The 20,595-nt window shown below is 37.6% G+C and overlaps 1 pseudogene; it reads left to right on the top strand.

Annotated features, from left to right (window-relative positions):
* The window catches only part of LOC149144664 (uncharacterized), a 51,177-nt pseudogene that overhangs the window by 17,280 nt on the left and 13,302 nt on the right, over positions 1-20,595 (top strand).

The raw sequence follows: 20,595 nt of genomic DNA, 5'->3' as shown, positions 1-20,595 counted from the left end.
CCAAGATTGAACAGTTTGGACAAATTTCTTCTCTAATCTATAACAAAAAATTGATATATGGCATGACCCAGCTTGGACTGTTGGATCACCCATTCAGAAGTAGGACAACATCAACCAACTGTAAATATGTGTCTTCCACAAGAATATGAGATCTTTGCATCACCAAAGTAGATCATATTGGCACTTCCCCTGCCAATCATGAAAAATGAAACCTATTGGTATAGGTAGCTAACAGTTTCAAGGGTCCTAATATGTATAGTAGCACCTAAGTCTACCAGAACTCGTGAAACAATAGTTTTTCCAATATGTACTGTAACCATAGGATGGCCGGGATCACCATATTTAACAGGAGGAATTTTTCCGGACATTAAAGTAGCTAGATCACCCATCACATGAACTGTAAGGGGATCTTTAGCTTTCCTACCAGGTTTCTTAATACAAATATCTCTGACAATTCTGGCATAAATTGGTACATCTCTGAGTGCTTGTAAGAGTGGAATTTTAACATAAAGATTCTGCAATTCTCCTAAAAGATTTAAAGCAGGCGACTCTGGTGTCTTAGTGAGAGCTAGGCGCTCAGGGAATGGTGGCTCTGTTGTTTCAACACTTTTATTAGAGGGTGGCTCCACTGTTTCAGCACCCTTATTAGGTAAATTATTCTTTTCTGTCTCTTTTTTGTCAGAGTCAGAAGAGGTAATATCATCAATAATAGGCTCAACTATTCTCCTACATCGTAAATGAATATCATTACATTGCGCAGGGAGAACAGGAGATATCGGCTGGTTCTGGATATCAATGACTTGCATAGCTTTATTATTAGGGTTGGGATTTGGTTGTACAGGCAGCTAGGGTCTTACTGTCTGATTATTTGGTGGAGCACCTGCTGGTAGAGAGAGTGGTTGCTGAAACTGAGGAAATTAGTTTGGGAGTGGGATTTGTTGAGCTCTCCAGTTTGGGTTCCATTGATTGAAATAAGATTGCTGTGGAGGCCAAGGAGTCCACATTGCAGGGTCTACCAAGGGAGGGTTTGTTTGTTGCATGGGTGGGAAATTGATTTGATTAAAGGGTGGGTATTGCATTTGATTGAAGGGCGGGTAGTTTGCTTGATTGAAAGAAGGATAATTATTCCAACGATTAAATGGCATATTAGAGTTCATACCTTGTCCTCGTGGTTGCCATTGCCTCCTCTGTGTCAGCAAATAAACTTCTTCAGCTTCCTCCTCAGTTGGTTGCAAGGCTACTTTTATCCCAGGTAAGGAAGGGCATTGTTGAGTTTCATGGTCCTTCTCACAAATGGTGCAAATTGGTACCTTGTCCAATGGGCATTCCCTTAGTGGATGTTTTTCTCTGCATTTAGGACATAAGATGGCCAAAGAAACTTCTGCCTCTGCTTGTTTCTTCTTAACCTGCAAGGTATCAATTTGTGAAGCAAAAGAACTTAACATTTCAGTTTTGAATTCCTCAAGTAGATTACCTATTTTAGCTCTTGTTGCTCCTCCACTGGCTGATTTTTGGACTCTTGAATATGTATTATCCCTGCTTTTTGATCTATTTGCAGCTCCTCTTGAACATCTCTTGTAGAGGTTGACAATTTCATCATACGATTCTTTAGATATGTCCCCTTTACCAAGCATATTTAGCATGTATAAACAATCATACCTTACCCTTTTAATAATATTGTTTTAAGAATTTCTTTACTTACATCGGGATGATTGGATCTCTGTAGATTATATTGTAGCCTTTCCACGAAGTCCTCCAAACTTTCGTCCTCTTGTACCATCTTAAATAGTTCCTCCCTTTTTTCTCTTGTCCGGCAGTGGTCTTGATATTTGGTCAAGAACTTCTCCTTCATTTGTTCCCATGTTGTGATTACATGACCTCCCAGACTCATAAACCATCTTAGTGCATTTCCTTTTAGTGTTACTGGAAATAGCTTCAATTTCTGAGCATTAGTAACATAGTCATAACTTCTACACAATATATCAAACTCAAAAAGAAACTCATCAGGATATTCAGAAGATAAACCATGGAAGTTGGGTAAGGCTGAGAGTGGGATATTCTTCATGGGAGTTGCTCCTCTAGGAAGATCCCCAATAGGAAATCCCAGAGTGGAGAGAGAATTCTCACCTCTTCCCTCTCCTCCTACCTGTCCTCCACCAAAGATTCCTTCGTTGTTTCCTTCCATTAGTTGTTCTCTTGTTGCACTTGCCTGGTCTTCAATGCTTTCTATTGATCCCTCAATGTCTTGAACTGGTTCCTCAACGTCTTCTATTGGTTCTTCAATGTCTTCTACTGGTTCCTCAGTATTTTCTACTATCTCTTCAACCCTTTCAGGGCCCACAACTTCCTCCGTTTCGTAGTTTGTTTGGAGAGAATGCTGAGTCTTTGGCTTCTGAGAGCTTAGCCTCTGAGAAGTTTCAGCTTTTGAGATAATCTCATCAATAAAGGTTTTTCTTCCTCCTCTTCCTTTTCCCTTGCCACCTGTAGGATTAGTTTTCTTGCGTCCTCTCATGCATTCTACACATCTAAAAGAAAATCATTAATGCTTTTAAAATCTATGATTGCCTTCCCCGGCAACGGCGCCAAAATGTTGGTCACTTTAATTGTTTATTAATTCAAACAACTAAGTGCTACATAAATTGTCAACCCAGGGAAGTCTGTTTATTTCAAATGCAACTACACACTGTATGTGCTCAATCTTAAAAGCAAAAATAAACTAATCACACCTGGCTCTAAGCAAACTGAAGCTCCACTCTGAGTTACAGCAAAAACAATCTATTGCAGAAAATTACCAAGGAATGCTTAATTTCATTAAAAGAGTAATCTAATGAAAAGGAATCAATCTGCAAAGGAAAGTACTAGCTATGCTATAACAGAGAACAAGACCCTATTCCCAAAGCAGGAATCTTCAGCACCTGTTTCTGATTACCATGCTTGCCATCTCACTCTATAAACTTAATTGCCAATGAAACACTCATGAATTAACTATAAATAAACTAAATAATGCAGCAATCAATTGAAAAAACAGAGTTTAGTAATAATGCATAAGCAACATCCAGTAAACAGAACTTTTAACAAGGTATGAATAAGAAACACACTTAACACACTGCAGAAATATAATGGGTGAATCTTGTGATGAAGGTGGGCCCTGTCCTTCTCACAAGATTCCCCAGGAAACGAGAACTAGAAAGAAATGTTCAGTACAGTATTTTATTCATCCATCAATATGTCATGTTACAAAAGGATTCCACTTCTTTTCCTTCAACTAGACCTTCCCGCAGTCTATTCGTTCCCTCCTAATGTAGATGTATCCTCTTTTTAAAGAGAAGACATCTATTACAATTGATTACATTGTAAGTCCTATCTTTAATCCAATATACCAAAATAGGGAAATTAGTTTTACCATTAACAAAATGTTGTTACAATGGTTATGGTAATGCTGACTTTAGAATGTGATCGTTACAGCCAATGTAGCAGTTCCTTCAATGATCTTCTTTTGTTGCTATCGAATTTAGAATGCAAATCACAGCTGTTTCAGCAACAGGATTTGCTCCTTGTTCTAACTGTTACAGCAACATAACCTGTAATGATAACCCTGCAATCTTCCAGGCAGTTTTAGCAACGTAGACTGCAATGATAACTGTTTCAGTAACTATCCGTTTCAATCAATAAATTATGAAGGTAACGTAATTATATGTAAAATAAATCAAACATATAGTAATGAGAAGAATTATTGTATACCTTTGGAAAAGTGGGTTAAAGCAATAACAAGGACTTTAAATATTGGTTGAAAAAGGATGACATAATAGCAAAATATATGGTCAAAAAGGGACAATGTGAGGTCCTAACATTTGTAATATGTGTTCCTCCTCAAGGGAGATCATTCTAGGAATTATTGATCCTAAAACTCATAGAGGGAAGATAGGTGGAGTTAAGAGGAATATTTTAGCTCTTTGTGCTAAATATATTATCATATATACAAAGACCAAAGTGGTTGAGAAGATCCTCCTATGAAATTGTGTAATCCCAATAACACCATATAGCAAAAGGTTTCAGAGAGGCCTTAGTTTTTTGTAAGAGATACTTGCATCAACATAAATTGAAGTTTGGACAATGGAATCATTTGTAGTGCAGAACATTTATAAATATTGAGTTTTCAAGGAAAACATAAGTTGGGAGGGTGATTAATTCATTACATGGTTCTATTTCATTGAGCACACACTTTGGTGGTCATTGATGCTTGGAGGAAATGTTGAATTTTTTTGCAAGCATCCTTTAGTTCTCACCACTCATCCAGTCAAAACGAGGATTAAGATAGTCAAGGATTTATATACTCCTTGCAAAAAAGAGAATAGGATAGAGGTGTCTTGGAAAGAACTTAAAGGCCAATTCAAGCAAGCAATGTGGATAAAATTATTTTGATGGAAGGATTAGAAGTGGAATCATTCCAATCCCTTCTAGAAATATAAGCTTGCTAATGCTTACCAATGGTTGATGGGCACTTTGTAGATTGATGTCAAGCTCACAAAGCCTATAGCCTTAAATCTATGCTCTTGACTTGGCACTACAAACTTAAGGTTTTCTAGATCCCCCCATTAAAATAAAATAAAAACTTGTTTACATGATCTTTAGTTTATTGGTTTGGACTTAGTTGTTTATCCCATATTTGTGTCCCCACACTTACTTAATTTATTTGTGGTTCCATGGAAGAAATTAAGCATATTATCTAGTATTATAAAATTCTAAAGCTAGCTTGATGTGAATCCAAATCTCTGTATGACCACTTATGTTGGACCAAAGTCACGAGGTTCATTTAAATTGAACCTTGAAGTTGAAAGTTGTTGAACCTCAAGAAAAAGTTCAAATTTGTCTAGGTTTGACCCTATTACCTACCATTTCATTGGGTATTATAAAGGGGTAATCATGGTATCCATGTTTAAGGATCTGATTATTATCAAGTTCGAGGTTCATCATTGGTATCCTCTATGAATTATGCATTCTTGCATTCATTGACTGCACATAATTGCAAGTATTTGTTATGAAAATACACCAAAAGCCATAGTGTGACTCCTTGGAAAAGGATATTATCTACACATTATTGACTGATAATGGAAGGCCTCATAATTTTTACTATATATGAATATTTTCATGGATGGAGGAGAAGTGTACTATTCTAAGATCCAATCATGGCATGGTTCGACACTACCTTATATCATTGTCATTGAAACAATTGATTCAATTTGTGTTGAATGCACAAATTCAACCAAAGACATGTGATAAACTTGGAGTAAACTTTTTTAAACCATCTCTTTTCTTAAAAACAATCTTGAAAACTTATGGTCATTTTTCATCCAACATGCCCTAATTACTGTAGTACTTTGGCCTATGGCATGCAACCTTCTTATTCATTTTCCATCCAGATAATGGAAGACACAATTATGCCATGCACCTGGTTCAATATCACACTTTCAACACGATTCAAATCAAAATCTGGCTCCACAAATAGCAACAAAATCATTGTCTTCAAGAAGTAGTTTTAGGACCACTCAAATTTACCGCTCAAGATTGTGGGTAACATTTTCCTCCAACTTGGAGACAAGTGTTCTTTTTGGGAGCGCTTGAGAATCTTAGAATTTCATCCTTACCACAATATTTCTAAAGTGAAATTTGTGATCCAGTGTACTCCCCTCATGCTCTCAAGGAAGAAGTATCATTTTCTTGTGTTAGATTATTATACGAAATAGGGAAATGTTAAAGTTTGCATGCTTGTAGGCTATAACATTGTTTTATATTGTCTTAAAAAGAAAATTGAAGCACCTTTTCACCAAAGTTATTTTCAAGTTTGTATTTACCTGAGCTGCGACATATCTTTTCTCTAACAAGCCTTACATACCCTTCTGATAGTAAGGATTTTGCATTATAGGTATACTTGTGGCTGCTTTCTTTTGATGAATCAAAGAAAAGAAGACCTACATCTTCACACAAAATATTGCATATTTTTCTAACTAAACAAGGATTATGTGTACAGTAGTATCTATCTTTCTTCATGTTTGGTTCATTTATATGAACACACATTGATGTATAGTATGTTCCTCTTTTCTTTGGAGTAGACTCACTAACCTTGATAGTTATTCTTGAGACTGTGCAAATAGGAACCCTGTTTACACTTCCCCCATTTTTATTGATGGCATGTTTTCTTAGGATGGTAGAAAATCCTTCAACAACTAGTTGTCCTAACAGTTGTGCTGCATAGGGCAAAAAAGAACATTAAAAAAAGTATTCTAACAGTCTACAACTTTTCAATGTCTTTAACAACTAAGGGGTTTGCTTTAGCCCTTGATGCTCATTCCCCTTGTCATTTCAATTTTGATTCTACTAGAGAATTATGAGTTGGGCATCACCACATAATTGAACAATGAAACATTTATCCTCTCAAAGAATTCAGAGACACATCTTTGTTGTGTACCTTCATCACCCTTGTGGCATGGGTTGCCTCATTTTCATTTCCTTTCTTCTTGAAAGGGTTGTCCCATTTTTATCTTTACATCATTTTGAATCTTAGGGGAAACAGAGAAGGCACATCTATTTGGATGTTTAAAAATGGTTCATATTCATATTCCAAGAAACCAGAGATGTTATTATCAAACCTGTCATTGATTTCAACATAACCATTTTACTTTTTGGTCTTGAAATAATCACCAAGATCTTTGGAATTGCAAGCATGTTCCTCATCCTTGTTGCTTTTTATTTCTGGGTGTTCTCCTGCCATAACAACCACTTTTGTTATTGATATATGTTGTTGAAATTACCAAGGCCAGTATCTATTTTCATTGTAGCAGTACTTTTATGCTCAAATTTCAAATAACAAACAACTATCTCTATATGTTTCTGATTATGAAAAAACATATTTCAAGCCACCAATATTTTTAACCTCTTGGTCAATGGACTGCTTACTTATGAAACAATCTCCGTGTGCATCTTATGTTTCATCTAGGATAAGGGATCACCATGACTCTCATCATCTATAGCATAACAAGGGTCTTCATCAATTTCTTTGTCAAATTTTCTTCAATTCTTAATTCACAGAATTTTCCCTCAATGGTATTAATTTTGAAGCCATTGGGGAAATCATCATTTGTCTATTTGTTTGTTGGTTGCTCCTCTCTCTCTGTGTCACCTTTCTTTCCCATTATACGGCATGGAGATATGTTATTGGAGCTCTTGTTTCCAATGGGAAGGGGGAGGATAGATTTGTTACCATGGAGCGAACAACATGGCTCAATCCAAATTCTTGGTAAAATTTTTCCTTCAAAGCAATAAATTCATTATTAGAACCTAAAGTATAAATTTGGAAAGTCTCATGTTTCTCTTCCTAACTTGAAGCATCAATGTTATAATTTGTGGGGCGAGCAACATTACCTTCTTTAAATTTTTTATCATCTTCATAGTGGAACTCTTGAACACCTACAATTCCATCATGCCCATTTTTTGTCCATAAAAAATTGGTAGAATATGGATTCCTTCTTTGTTAAGAATACTCTCGAGTTGCATCAAGCTAGTTCTACATCTGTCAATAATTTATTGCCGCTTATTGTCAGTCCCAGTATAACGATCATAGTGTGTAACATTAACCTCCAAAATTTCATCAGCTTCACTGAAAGAAATTCTATTTTCATTCATATGATGATCAACTTCAATATTAGTCTAACACAAATTTTGGATTTACTTCTCATCAAGGCCTCCTTTTACATCCATACAATGTATTTAACCTTCTATGCCTGTTAATTCATTATCCTTGGATCCTTAGCTTTCAGGTGCATCATTCTCCTTTATAGAAATTGTGTTTGTAATTTTAGGATTCTCTATTATTATTTCTCCTTTGTTACCTTCAATTAGACCAAGAATATTTCACTTCTATAGCACTACTAGTAGCTCATAATATGTGTCTTCAGAACATTTACTTGTAATTTGATCAATCTTGGGCTTAAAAATGAGTGATTCATTTCTATATTACTCTTCTTCTGCATTGCAATCCTCATTCCTTGCATTTTTCTCTTTGAAACACATGTCAACAACACTATCATCACCATATTCATCCTATCCTTCAGTGTCATACACTGGAGGGTATTCAAAATTCATAAAATAATGTCTATGCTTCTCCTATTCCAATGATAGACTAAGGGTTTCATCACTTGCAAATTTAAAGGAATACATTTTTCTTCCATCGATGCACAACAATTTCTCATTCAGGTCATTCTGATCTTTATCACAATGATGATCAAAATTCGAACTGTCACATTCATGAGCTCTAGTGAATGTGAATTCTATAATATGGTTGGAAACAAACATAGGTTACTACAGGATGGGAATACAGGTTGAAAAATGCTTTCACATAATTTCTTCCCCAACTTATCCTAACCTATTGACTTGTATAATCTCATAGTTTTCTCTTGGAAATGAATTATCAAATCTATCGCTATTTTCAAATAACCGCTCTTTACCCTTCTCTTGAAAAATGTGCATGTTATCAATATTTGGAATAGCCTTGATGCTTCATTACCCTCAATACCCTCTCTTTAAAACTTGAAGCTCCATTACCTTCAAGGAAGTAATTTAGAATGAAATTTTAAGAAATTCAGGCCCTAAATTATTTTGATGTAAGTGGGTGTTCTTTATTAATATATGATTTTTACAGAGGAATAAGATTCGACTTTGATGAAAAACATTTCTATTCCTAATGCATACAATCATTCCCTGTCTTTGGATGTGAGCTCATCTCCTTCCTCTCTAGTAGCTTAAACTTCACCAGCTTTACCTTGTGCATGTATGTATTGTACATTATTTATTAATTCTTGAATGAAACAACCAAGGCAATTTCTCCAAGTTAAACCCAAGATATTTTTGTTAAGGATTGGGTATGCAGCGAGTAGCCCATATCCATGAGCTAAAGATAACATTTAGTGAATTTTTTTTCATCTGGGTAACGAGAGTTCCATGGGAGCCATTGGACCCCAGAAATTTGCCAAAGTATGACTGTTTATAACAGGTTTTCATACATGCCCTGGCTCTCTTAGTAAAATTCTTGAATATAAGAAATCCCACAACTTGGAATAATTTGTAGAATAGGGGAACAAAATGGGTAGGCTATACACTCACATTTGTATGGGCCATAAATGAAGGCTTTACATTCAGGAGACATGGTCAAAAATGCGTTGACAAATGAACTCTTAATCGGTCATTTGAATTTCAAACATGTACACATTGGCCAGTAGATATTGTGTGTTATTGCATTCATCAGTGCTTTTTTAGGACTTTGGTACATTGGGAAATGAATATTGGGTTATCACTTTCATCACTGCTCTAGATCTTCAGTCTTAAGACCTAGATAGAATTGGGATGGGAGTTGCAGGTCTATCTATTATGCTTCTACAGATGTGGTAATTTCAAGATTCATAGTGGAGGTTTGTTGGGCTAGTTGTGTAATTCTACTTTCAGAATGGACAACAATGGGTCTGAATCTAGAAGGACAAGTAATCTTCTCATGGATGCAGACATTGAATGGAAATAGAGGATCATCACTAAGTACATGGAATCCTGAATCCTAGAGACCAAAATCCCCGTAAATGGAGTGGCATATCATGCTTTTCCCAAGATTTGTCTATTGGTATATTTATGGATTCCATAGAACTCTTAGGTAAAGTTCCTCCACAGTTTGCAACTCTTAAATATCTTCAATCACTTGTAATGTCTACAACCAATCTCACTGGTACACTTCCAAGAGAGATTGGAGATTACAACAACTCAGTGTTGTTATATCTCTATGGAAACAAACTAAAAGGAAGTATACCCTCTGAGATTAGTAAGCTCAAGAATCTCCAGACCCTTATTCTCAACCCCAATGAACTTGAAGGAACCCTCCCTCCAAATATTGGCAATTTCTCCATTCTGCTCGATTTACTTATATTTGATAACCGAGTGGCAAGATAATACCAAATCTTGGCAAGCTATCGAACTTGAAAGTTATTCATGGAGGTGGGAATCCAAACATTGAAGGTGAACTGCCTCCTGAACTTGGAAACTGTAAGAATCTTACTATTTTGTAGCTTGCAGAAACAAGGATTTCTAGAACAATTCTTCCATCATTTGGATCATTGAGAAAACTGCAATCACTTGCACTTTACACAACTTTGTTATCAGGATCAATCCCAGCTGGGCTGAGCAATTGTTCTGAACTTGTATATCTATATCTCTATGGAAATAGTCTATCGGGTTCTCTACCCAAGGAGCTTGGTAGGCTGCAAAAGTTGGAAAATATTCTTCTATGGAAAAAAATTTGGTAGGAAGTATACCATCAGAGCTTGGAAACTGCAAAAGCATGGAGGTGATAGACCTATCACTGAACACTTTTTCTAGAAGCATTCCTAACACAATAGGCTACTTGAATAATCTGGCTGAGCTTCAACTCAGTGTTAATAATGTTTCTGGTTCAATACCTTCTTCCCTTGTTAATAGTCTTTCTCACCTCCAACTTGATAGAAACCAGATATCTAGAGAAATATCTGATACAATAGGACAACTAAAGAATCTGATGTTTTTGTTTACTTAGAAGAATAGATTGAAAGGAATAATTCCTACCAAGATAGGTAACTGCAAAGAACTTTAGGCTTTAGATATTACTGACGATAGACTAATTGGAAGTGTTCCTTCAAGCATATTCCAATTGCAAAACATCACAAGGTTGATTGTTCTGTCAAATGATATCACTGGATATATTTCTCCAAATATTCATAGTTGCAAAGATTTGATTAGGCTTCGGCTGGGTGACAATAATCTTAGTGGGGAACCCCAAAGGAGGTTGGGATACTAGAAAAATCCTTGAAATTGCAGATAATTAGTTTACAGGAACCCTTTTTCTAGAGATAGGAAGATGCACTGCACTTTAGATGTTGGATCTCCATGGAAACATACTTACAGGTAATCTGCCAAGGATGCTTAGTTTTATGAAAAATATTCATGTATTGGATTTATGAGTGAATATGTTTGTGGGTTCCATACCCTCTAGATTGAGAAATATCATTTCACTGGAAACACTGGCAGTGAATGGAAATGATTTGTCTGGAGTGATACCAAGAGAGATTTTGTTGTGCATTAAATTATAGTTCTATATTTGAGCAACAACAAATTTACTGGTGGCATTCTTTTCTGAGATTGGAAGTTGTTGATGGTGTTAGACCTGCCAACATGTCAGGAGATCTCCCCGGTAAGAAGTCCAAATTAGACCTCAGATCATTTGGTGTAGGAGTCCTAGCAGTGGGTCGTATGGTAATGCCTTGACTGCGATTTCGCATAGAGGCAAGTAAGATAAATCTATTGGTAGCAAGGGTATGAAAGTTGTAGTGAACCAAGGAAGGTGCATGAGAGGTTCTAAAACATGGGGGTTGAGATGAGTGCGCCCCTTGGAAACTTGTAATAGTACTCAGCTTGGAAGGGAACACAAGAGCGAAGATGCATCACAAGCTGGAGAGAAAGTTAGCGAGAAATCCAAAGTGATGGTTAAACCAACAAAACATTTCAGAAAGATTCATACATACTTATACAGAATAGTCCATACATGCATACGTAAGCAAACAATACATATATCATTTAGAGTAAACTAGGGAGCATAGAATACAATACAATGTATGCATGAAACGTGTTGGCTCTCTTATATTAAGAAGTGTAAGTTCCAGGCATAAAATACCTAATTCCAATAGTGGAACGTTACAACCACAACCACCTGCTCCTCCAAAGAGATGTACTAGCTCTGCATAGTGGAGAAGCCAAGGCTCATTACAATACTTTCCAAGCTTTCTCTAAGATACTCCTATCGAAGCTTGACTGACCAAAAGCCTTTACAATGAGTTATGAGGTTCTATTTATAGCAAAGGGTGGGGTGACCCTTGACATCCCCCTTTGTGACAGTTCATCTACCCTCATGACTCTTCATCTACTCTATGACTGTTACATCCAACTATTGACACTTGAAATTCCACTTGACATGACATTACATTACAATGCACATGTGCTCATGTGATACAAAATGGCTTGAGCAAGCCATGCAAGACATCATCGAAACTTATTCCGTTATGGTGAGACCAACCCTTTGACATGCTTGTGATGGTGAAGGTGGTGAGATGATGCCAAGCTTGGTCGTCCGTGATGGTGTGCATGCACCCCATGGTGACATCTTGTTGAAACAAACTCTTGCCTCCATTGCATCCAGGTGCATTGGTGTGGCTCCTTCATCCAAATCGTCTGCTAGCATGCGCATGGTCTTCTTGGTGCAACTGAACCAGCAACACACTGATGCATAGTGTCTGTGTTGATCTTCCAGTGTGTGTTGGTGGTCATGTGCATCAACTGTCAACTACATGCTCAACTCCAGTCGGACTTGCTTCTTGTCTTCGCCTTGGTGAGTGTGCTGAATGGGTTGGATCGCATGCATGTGCACAATGACATGCATGTTGCTGAATCCATTGCATGCAATCAACAACATTGCTCACGATGTCTACTTTGTGCTAGCTGCTAGGATGGATCTATAACTTGTATGGGTGCAATTTCATCCATGAGTGTATGTTGTGCCCCCTGTTATTCATGTTCCTGCTGCAACTCATTCGCTTGTTTGTGCAGCTCATGTTCTTCCTTGAGTTGCTGCTTCAACACATGCAACTCCTTCTTTTTTCCATTCTCTGTCTTCACGCGATCATGCCGTCACCTCATAGCCTGAGTCTCCAAAGTTTCTTTCATAATGAGTGGATCTACTTGAGCTTGCAACTTTGTTCGGCCTCCGTGTTGTCAACAACCTTCCCCTTGCATTCATTGCATTCGGTATGCTGCCTTCAGCTGATGTTCATGATGCTGCTCATTTTGATGTTGTTGTCATCATATCTTGATGTCCTTGTCTATGAAGAACTTGATATCTTCGTGAGTAAGCAAGCTCATAGACAGTTGATCAACTGCATCCCCAAGTGTGCTCTGAACAGTGTCTTCGACTCTGCTCTCCTAGACACTATTTTACCTATGCTTCTGAGAGGCAGATGAACACCTGTGATACCTGGAGACATGGCAACACTCATGGAAATAAATCTGTCAGTCAAAAATCAAAATGAACTTGAGAACTGACTTGCAACATACCTGTGTGACTGATCATGAAGGTCGCGCAATTTCCGCCAGGAGGTCGAGAGATTGACTGCCAAGACTATGCAAGGCACAGTATGGGCTACCAGGAGGTTGACTAATTGTTGGAACTGTGCATTGCACAGTCCAGTCTGGTTGCTGACTATTGGTATTGCGCAATCTCAGCTGGAAATGGTTGCAGGCTCAGTGACTGCATTGCGCAATTTTCTGGGCCAGCAGTCACTGTCCCTCAGAATTGCACAATGCAAGACTGGAGGATAGTCACTGGGCAGAAATGTGCATTTCCTGAGAGGAAGACAGAGCCTTCCCTCTCAAGATTGCGCAATGTTTTCTTGATGAGGTGGAGTCCATGCCAAGGTTACCCAAACTCGCCCATGAGCAACTGAAAGTGAAAGTGAAAGCGGATGCATGGCGATGCTGAGTGTAAGCATAAGTGAATGATCGTGCATTAAAACGTTGAATGAAAGATTCAGAAAATAGAGTAACATGCATGTGAGTGAGGCGAGTCGCCGAATCAGCGACCGTTCGTGAAAAACAGTTTCATGCATGCGATAATAGTGAGATGTTAATGAAAACTAAAACAGTTCTTGTACAAGCTAGTATGTATTAAAACGACAGCAAGTGCTCACTAAAATCAAGCAGACATCGTTCATACAAAGCGAAACACAAAAAGCGCCAGAAATGCAACACAAGACATGGAAAGTAGGCTTACCCCAAAACAACTAAGTTGAATGTGCCGACAGCTCCTAGATGTGATGTGGGATGTCAGAGCTACAAGGTTGATGTGAGGAATGAGCTCTGCAGCGTCTGGTTGATGAGTTTTGATCAAATCGAGGTTGTGACACGCATGCTACAAATCTAGGGAAAGCGACACTTGGTGGGAGGTTTGTGAAATGATCCTTGCATGTAACCTCAAACTGCCGAAAATATATCCCTGAAACAAGGGATGCCTTTGCATGTTGCCTTGGGAGAAGTAGTCCATGCATGCAAGTTTGTTTTCCTCAGTCTCGGAGGGAACCAGTCAACTCAGTTGTACATGGAAGAGGCTGCTCAATTGCTGGGAGAAAATATGCATTTCTGGCTGGGAGCTAGGATGGCTTCTCAGAATATTTGTGCAATTTCTGGGTAGAGCAGTTAGATGCTACCCAAATTTGTGCAAATTCTGGGATGAGCAGCCCAGCTAGGAAGGATTGTGCAATTTTCTGGGTGAAGCTTTCTCAGCAAAATTTTGCAATTATGGGGCCCAATTGGCTGCCAGTCAGGATTGCGCAATTTTTGGAGGGAAGGTTGGTTTCCCTCCAGATTTGGGAAAATTCTTAAAGGAGATGCTCAGCCTGCTGATGGACCAGGTCTAGATGGACAACCTATGAGAGGAATGCATCAAGGTTTGATCGACATGTTATCTTTCTGCAAGAAAATCACTAGAGTTTGTGTACCTGACGAAGCAAGACATGCTGCTATGAAGGTTGGTAGGAAGGCTCCAAAACGAAGCTAAGGAAAAATTTTGGAGGGTGGTTGTAGCTGCTACAACAGAAGCATAGAAGGGTTAGACATTGCAATGAATCTCATTTGGAATTATCTGTTGGGGACCATTCCATTAAATTTTTCTAGACTCACAAAACAGGTAGCCTTGGATATATCTCATAATATGCTCGTTAGGAATTTGAGTATTCTTTTCCAACAACCAAAATCAAGTGTCTTTGAATGTTTCATACAATAATTTCTTCATCTATCAGAGAATTTCCTACAAGCAGTTTATATGGAAATGCAGGTCTTTGTACTTCGTGGACTGATAATTGTTTTGAATAACTAGGGGCTAAGTCCCCTAAAGGGCATTCTATATTTTTTAATGTTAAGATAATCATAAGCATTTTGTTTAGTGTTATAGGAATGATTTTGTTTCTGGAGATATGTGTGTTGATAAAAGCTAAGAAAATGCCTCAGCAAGAGTTTGAAGATTCAGAAATGGGTGGCCATGGCAGATGACACTGTTCCAGAAACTAAATTTCTCTTTAGAAGATGTTGTTGATTATCTGGTTGACAACAATATCATAGGAAAAGGTTGTTCAAGTGTTATTTATAGGGATGAAATTTCTAACAGAGATGTCTTTACAGTCAAGAAGCTTCAGCCTTCAAATAAGGAAGGACAACAGATCAAACACTCATTTGGTGCAGAAGTGAAGACACTAGGCTCTATCAGGCATAAAAACATTGTGAGACTTCTTGGTTTTTATTCCAACAACACAACCAAGATTCTCATGTATAATTACATGCCCAACGGAAGCTTGGGTTGTTTGTTGCACGAGATGAGAGGATCACTGGACTAGGAACACAGATACAACATCATTTTGGGAGAAGCACAAGGGATTGAGTATCTACATCACCACTTCGTCCCAGTGATCATTCACTATGACATCAAAGCTAACAATATATCGTTGGGTTGTCATTTCAAGCATGACCTTGCATATTTCAGCCTTTCCAATCTTGTCAATTCCTCTAACAATTACACCAAATCTTCAACAAATGTGGTTGGATCCTATGGGTATATTGCTCCAAATATGTATTGTTAAATCCTCTGTTGTGTTCATGTGCTATTAAGAATTGTTTATAGGATTTGTTTCAGTAAAGGATAGGGAACTTAAAGATATTTTTAGGCCAAAACAAAGCATGACATCTATATGCACATAATTTTCCAAGCATTTCATGTTGTAGCATATTGTACATTCATAATTCACCTTTAAGGTCTTTAATCAATAATCTCACGTAGTTATGTTTGTATGTAATTTACCGAGCATTTCATGTTGTAGCATCTTGTACATTCATAATCCGCCTTTTAATGTTTCATTTTTAATATTATATTTATACATGCTTCTTATAATTCTCCTATCATTTATTGACCTTTGAATTCTCCCAACATAAAACAAGCACTCCATGTATAATGGAGAGATAAAGCAGGGCATCGAGTGCTCCAATTTGTGAACCATTCTAAGAAAATAATTTTGGTTGTAAATCCCACAGATATAGTTTGTCTTAGATATTCATGTTGTATTTACACCTTAATGCCTACCAATTAGTGCCTTAACCGTGGTGGATTTCAACCCCACTAGTGAAATGAGGCCCCATTGCAGTCTGGTCTGGTTGACAAAGACCATCTACAGTCTAAAAAATCTCAGTTGTGGCATGCATATAGTTCTAGATTTGAAGGTAATTAGTTCTTCGGTGTTAGAAACAATTATACAAAGCAGAATATGCAGGAAGATTCCATTGTACCTGATACCACTTAGTGTTGTTTCTGAATGAGAACAACATTTCTTGCTCCTATATGGGATCTTAAACTCCCACTTGTATGTTTTTTTATGGAGCTATCAATGTTGAATAAAATGTGTGATATAAAACATGAAAAATGCATAAAGCACATTACCATCTAGTTTATCCTTTACCATGAAATCTTATATTGCAAATTAAGCTAGTTATAAAACCCTGCATTCTATTATATATCTGATACCAACTTTCTGATTGTTATGCTTTTGGGCTAGTATTCCAGAGTTGCATATTTTTTCTTATTATTTTTATATTAGCCTCTAATTGTGTGAATGTGATACCATGTCGAATGGTTGATTTTCAATGTTTAATATGGTTACTTAACCTTCTCATACAAATTTAAATTATATGCAGTAGGGTCTATATTCCTTTTACATATTCCTTTGTTTAGGAGCAACAATGACCTTCTGTCTATGCTCATGCTCTGGAGTCTAACCTAGTATAGATCTATTGTACGTAGTGTTTTGGAGAATTTAGCATCTACGGATAAATATTAATTCACTAGACAAGTAGTTGTGCCTAGAACAATAGTTTAAAGTGTTTTAGACTTTTCCTATAAACAATAGATAAGATGAGAAGATAGAAGGCCTACCTATAGTTCCGCTTTCCTCTCGTCTCCCTTGTATCGATTCCGTCGCTCCTTCCCGTACTTAATCCACTTGAGAAGTACCCTGTAAACACAACAGAAGACGAAAACCGATCAAAGCATACGATCCATTGAATATAAATGAAAGGAATCAGAAGCAATTCATACATATAAGCATTATGAAAGAACACATCATATGGAAAAAGGTTCAAACACTTTATTAGATAGAAGAAGGAATTACAACCATCTGTGTCTGATTCAAAGTCATTCCTTTAGCTTGGATCCCATCCACATCACATCAAAAGAAAGACAAGCTTGTGGCATCACATCATTTTCTCCAAAGTCAAGTCTCATAGCAGCATTATCTCCTTACAATTCAACATAATCCAACCAGCCAGCCAGCCCCTGATCACTTAGATGAGTGGTCAATTTATAGGAGGATGAAGGAGGTTTTGTCATTAATGGTGGCATTGAATGGCCTTCCATACTTAGAATTAGTTCCATGGAGGAAGGGATGAGAGGATAGGATGCACCTTAACTCATTCCTCATCCATTTTCGAGCTCATAGGAGTAGATAACTGAGGGAAGCTTCTAGATGACTCCAAGAGATAAGAATATTCCCCAAACCCCAATTGAATTTCACTCAAATTCGCCTAGCGCAGCCTAAAGAGGGCTTAGGTGCTCTGCACCCTAGCAGTGTATCTACCTGCACTGGTCCCTTTAGAGACCATTTCTGGATGTCTTAGGTCATGAAACTTTCTGGGAAGGAGGCATTCAAAGGGGTAACTTGTTTAGGGCATGAAACAACTGAATTTAGGGTTTGATGAGCCCTAAAACACTGATCTAAATGTTGGGATTTGATGTGCCCAAATGGATCTGTAACAGCTGCCCCCTAAAGCATGAAGTTGGAAAAATGCCAATGTCGAATGAAATGCTTTACGATGTGATGAGGAGGTATCGAAGTGGAAGGTGACCTGCATCAATTACAATACATATATCATGATATTTGATTTTACATGAATTGTTGAGGGAAGGCATACCCATGCTCAGCTTATAAACTTTCATTACATGTACATAAACAGTTGACTAAAGATATAGACCCATAATCGGAATGACTATCAATGTAAAGCCATTATACATATGATTTAGTACTCCTGAAATCGCAGCCCGGATGGATGAAACTAGATCTGGGGTCTTCAATTTCGTTCAACCATTTGCTCAAGTACGAGTCTAACCATGTGAATATGTGATCTGAAATCGAACATGGGAAGACACCATCTGATTACCAGCTGATGATGTAAGTTGTTAACAGATGCGAGAGAAATCACCGATAATAATAATGATCCTCAAAGTACTGCAGTACATTCTGCATAGTGTGAATGGATGATTTGATGTCGAACAACATACAAAGTCTTTTGGTCAAAGGCCATTGATGTATGCTTAATGCCGAAAGCAAGAAAACTAACATTGATGCATGCATGCCTCAAGGTACTGAATGGGTGTTTCTAAGTCAACTTCTTGGATAATGAGTTGATGTCAACAAGAAGCGACTTGCCGCAGGAGGTCCTTGATGTATCCCACATCAATGACACGAAATGAGTGTAGTGATTTTTGAGATGGAATTTGACTGACGACACAAGGTTCAGGAATGGCGGTCATGAAAATGAAGGTTTATGGTATTGCAAAAGATGGATTTTGATTGGATGACTTCTCTTGAACATGTCGGCGACACTAAAGTGAATTGGTAGCATTGACCCAAAACAAAGTGATGGATGGTATGATAGACCAACGGTGTGATAACCATCAAGCTAATAACCCAACCCAAATAGTCACGGTGATGGAGTGAAAGTGTCATGTTCAAGAGTGACCTGCTACCATAAAGTGGTTTTCCCTTTTTCCCATTTTCCCCAGTCATTGCTGACTAGTACCTCTTTATTTTTATCAAGCTTGAGGAGGATAAAATATGCTTGTTGTATAATTTCACCCTTCGGGTGAATCCATCACTATTTGATGTTTTAATGAGTCTAGCGAAGGTGAAACTCGGTCTTGTCTAGATGGACAAGTTTGTCGCTATTTGATGTTTTAATGAGTTTAATGACAAAGATAACTCGATCTTTTTCATGTTTAGAGAGTTTGAAAAGGGACAAAAAGAAAACTCCACAAATTCTTTTTCATAAATTAATCTCTCAAGTCCGAAAAAGTGTAAAATAATACAAGAGAGATATCAATTCCAATCCATTAATGAGTTGGAAAGAACAAGTGCTCGGCAATCTTTTCATGTTTAGAGAGTCTGAAAAGAGCTTAAAGAGAACTCCACTTTGAGGAATGAGTGGTGTCTAGGATAGAATTTGGTTCCGGTGATGTTGGAACTTCTCAAAACATGTTGATTTATGTGAATAGGCTGGCTAATAAGACCACTCATTGCAACTGTTCCTCAAAAAAGGGTAAAACAACTAAGTGAAAGTGTATGATCGACCCAAATGGATGGTGGCGATGGGATGAAAACAACCAAGGTTCATCTGATGAAAGAGGTTGATAGAATGGAAATCACGAGGGCTAAAAATGGAAATGGGTTCTTTTTTACACAAGCTTGAACCATAGAGAACTATGCTTGAATTCAGTTTCATGTTTACACAAGCTTGAAATGAAAAACTATGCTTGGATTCAGTTTCATTTTTACACAAGCTTAAAATGAAAAACTATGCTTGAGGTTGGTTTACGTGCCCCCAGCATGATGAAAGAGAGAGTCTCCTGAAACCAGATGGAAGTTGCTGCGATGAAGCAGGACAGTTATCCAACACCTTTTTGGCTTCGTCCAGATAGGGACAAAGGTGAATGGGGTGATTCCCTTCACATAACCTACAGGGAAACTTAACTTTACCACTAGGTGCATGCCCCCCAAGCTTCATTACATTCACCTAAGTGGACTACTCGGGGCTATTAGCTGGATGGAATGAAGGTTCCTTTATGAGATCAAGTGAAAGACTCGACTTGGATTTTATGAGATCTAATCAAAGACTCGAATTGGAACTTTTCTCCAAGGGACCTTGTTTCATTTTTTAACGACATTGACACAAGACAAGGAACTCTCCTCGTGGAATCTATTTCATTTTTTACTGAGGTTGACATAGTAAAAGAACTATCCTCATACCCTTTGTTTCATTTTTTAACGAGGTTGACATAAGACCAGGAACTATCCTCGTATCCTTAGTTTCATTTTCTAACGAGGTTGACACAAGACTAGGAACTATCCTCGTATCCTTGGTTTCATTTTTTAACGAGGTTGACACAAGACAAGGAAATATCCTCGTGGGCCTGTTTCATTTTTTAACGAGGTTGACAAAGTAAAAGAACTATCCTCATACTCCTTGGTTTCATTTTTTAACGAGGTTGACACAAGACAAGGAACTATCCTCATAGGATCTGTTTCGTTTTTTAATGAGTTTGACACAGTAAAAGAACTATCCTCATATCCTTTGTTTCATTTTTTAAGGAGATTGACACAAGACAAG

This window comes from Pinus tabuliformis, chromosome X, assembly GCF_031772625.1.
Source record: "Pinus tabuliformis cultivar Carrire ecotype Pingquan chromosome X, CPIR1, whole genome shotgun sequence".
Classification (NCBI taxonomy): Eukaryota; Viridiplantae; Streptophyta; class Pinopsida; order Pinales; family Pinaceae; genus Pinus; species Pinus tabuliformis.
The sequence above is the reverse complement of the archived record's forward strand: the minus strand, read 5'-3'. Positions and strand labels throughout refer to the sequence as shown.